The 2,818-nt window shown below is 36.3% G+C and overlaps 1 long non-coding RNA gene across 1 annotated transcript; it reads right to left on the reverse strand.

Moving 5' to 3' along the window:
* LOC112073122 (uncharacterized) lies at positions 1–2,210 on the reverse strand. Its single transcript, XR_002894464.2, has 3 exons — positions 1,139–2,210; positions 644–737; positions 1–72 (listed from the first exon to the last, which is right to left on the reverse strand). It is a non-coding gene; the product is annotated as an uncharacterized lncRNA (long non-coding RNA).
* Positions 2,211–2,818: the final 608 nt, after the last annotated feature.

Consider the following 2,818-nt stretch of genomic DNA (forward strand, 5'->3'; position numbering starts at 1 on the left):
CAGAAACATAATCTGAAGTCTTTGTACTACGATCATTGAGATTTCTGAGAAATTCCTGAAGTTTGGGTATTTCTGCAACATCAGTTAAAAACAAAATATTTATTTCTACCTTTGGTTGGTGTCAGTGTTCTTTGATGCTCTTATTGATCCTGGATTAAATTCTTGATCATTTAATTTTCCGTTTGATTAACTGAATTATTGATTATGGGCATAATCCTAGTTATGCATGCAGAATTTCAATTAGGAATCAGCGCATATTAGTGGTCAAAAGAGCAGGATGTTATTTCCTGAGAAGACGAGTCTCCTTAGAATATAGTGAAATGTTTCAGAGGATATGAGGATAGCTTAGCATGCTGTATGTATACACACTACCCACAATATTTGAGAGACAACAACAACCTGCATTATTGAGTATCATATGGTCCAGGTTACACTTGTAATTGTTATTGATTAAGACATATTGCATGTTTAAATGTTCCAGATACGACAGGTCATACTCAAATATGCATGCTGCTTAGGTGAAGTTTGTTGCTATGTAAGGTAATTAACAACACAAATAATCTAAAAAAATGCATAGGCATAAAAATAGGGGACACAATTGTCTCTATGTTGTAGAATCAATAAACACGTTCAGTTATCGTACCTGTCTCTTCTTGTTGCAAATGCTTTTCCTTTTGGTATTCCTTGGAACTCACAGTAAACACCTGAAGGAAATCCTTTCCCCCACTGAAGTGTTTCTGAAAGGTGTTTATGAGACAATGACAGAAAATTAAACCATGTCCACACACTGACATTTTGTAAGGTGTAAAAAAAAATCGAAATTCATTATGCTCATGCAAACAGTTGCGCTTCAACCATTTAAAAAAAATAATTCAATACATTTTGAAGATTTTGATATGACTGATAAATACCAGATTAGAACAACTTTCTTACCTTATCATAAATACAAATAAGCACCTATTACTCAATTGTTTGTTTTGTATATTAGACAACACAAATGTCTAATGAAAAGCTTTAGTGTACAATGTAATCTTGCTTTCATTTAATTCCATGAAATTCTTAATCTTCACCACTACAACATACAGTATGAGCATGTTGACAAGTCACAAAAGATTCCTTTATGTCAGTTAGGACTTACCTTGACTTCTTTTTGTTTGTTGAATTTGTCCCTCACTTGCCTCTTGGTTGTTTCATTTCTGCGCAAAATAGAGGTACGTGCATTTGCTAGGTACGTGCATTTGCCTTTTGATTCTCCTCAATGTCGTCTGTCTTGGTGCAGATGAAACTGATGCTTCGACATTCTCCACCAGGTCCAAAGAGGCTAACGGTGCTGTCTAAAATCTCCCATGATTCCTTTTCTGAACATGCTCGTGCAATGTCGCTTACAATCCACACAGCAGAGCAGTTTCCAACAAACTGAAGAAGTGTAACATTAACTTAAAACATCCCAACATTAATGGTGCAATATACGGAATATATTATTCATAGCATACATAGCTTTCCTAGGTCTGCTGTACATACATAGCCGCGGGAAGTAGGGATGCTGAAGGTGCTGCAGCATAGACATCTGTAGCGCAGGCAAAACAATTTTTTCAGCACCTTTGCTTTGGCAAAAAAGTAGTTGTATAATTAAGAACAGTATCTTGCAGGATTATAGTTGGAATTGTAAGAGTTCTTGCTATTTCCCTTTCTCTGCAACTGTCATTCTAAACCCTATCTTCAAATATTTATATTAAATAACATGGAAATATTTGATCAAATAACATGGAAAACAACCGCTTTTTATGCAGCTTTAATTTACCATCCTTACAAACCACTTAATGTAAATGTGCATTATTGTATTAAGCAGAGGCTGGTCAACTAGGTTTGTACCTGTAGACTTTCCGTCACCATGAAGAAAAACAATGACCAATACAGTAATTGAGTACATTGAGACATCAAGAGGTTTGTGATGATGTGATGTGTTGATGTTGCTCAGTTGGTAGAGCATGGTGATTACACTGCTAGGGTTGTGGATTTGATTCCCACAGGGGATCAGTATGAAAATGTATGCACTCACTACTGAAAGTTGCTCTGTATAAGAGTGTCTACTAAATTGGGAAAGGAATGAATAGACCATTTCAGTTTTCACATAGAAATAAGTTGAATTTGCAAAGTATTTCCAGAAAACTGGAAAACATACTGTAGGTTATATTAAGCAAGTATTTGTATATTCCAGAAGTATTATCAGATTAACTGTTTTGTTATCAAATTCTGTTAAACACTCAAATACACTTTTACATTTTCTTCTTAAAGTAGTGCACTGGGCCTTTACTAGTCCTGTATGAGGGACCGATATAGACGTCTTCAGCGCGGGCGATTTCTTTTCTTCTGCATACCAAACTACTTCCCGTAGCTATGACTATATACAGTGCATTCAGAAAGTATTCAGACCCATTGACTTTTCCCACATCTTGTTAAGTTACAGCCTTGTTCTAATATGGATTCAATTGTTTCCGCCCACCCCTTCATCATTCTACATACAATACCCCATAATGGCTAAACAGGCTTTTAGATTTTTTTGCAAATTTATAAAAATCTAAAAACTGAAATATCACATTTACGTAAGTATTCAGACCGTTTACTCAGTACTTTGTGAAGAACCTTTGCCAGCGATTACAGCCTCGAGACTTCTTGGGTATGAGGCGGCAGGGTAGCATAGTGGTTAAAGCGTTCGACTAGTGACCGAAAGGTTGCAAGATCGAATCCCCGAGCTGACAAGGTAAAAATCTGTTGTTCTGCCCCTGAACAAGGCAGTTAACCCACTGTTCCTAGGCCG

This window comes from Salvelinus sp. IW2-2015, unplaced genomic scaffold (assembly GCF_002910315.2).
Source record: "Salvelinus sp. IW2-2015 unplaced genomic scaffold, ASM291031v2 Un_scaffold2154, whole genome shotgun sequence".
NCBI classification, from domain to species: Eukaryota; Metazoa; Chordata; class Actinopteri; order Salmoniformes; family Salmonidae; genus Salvelinus; species Salvelinus sp. IW2-2015.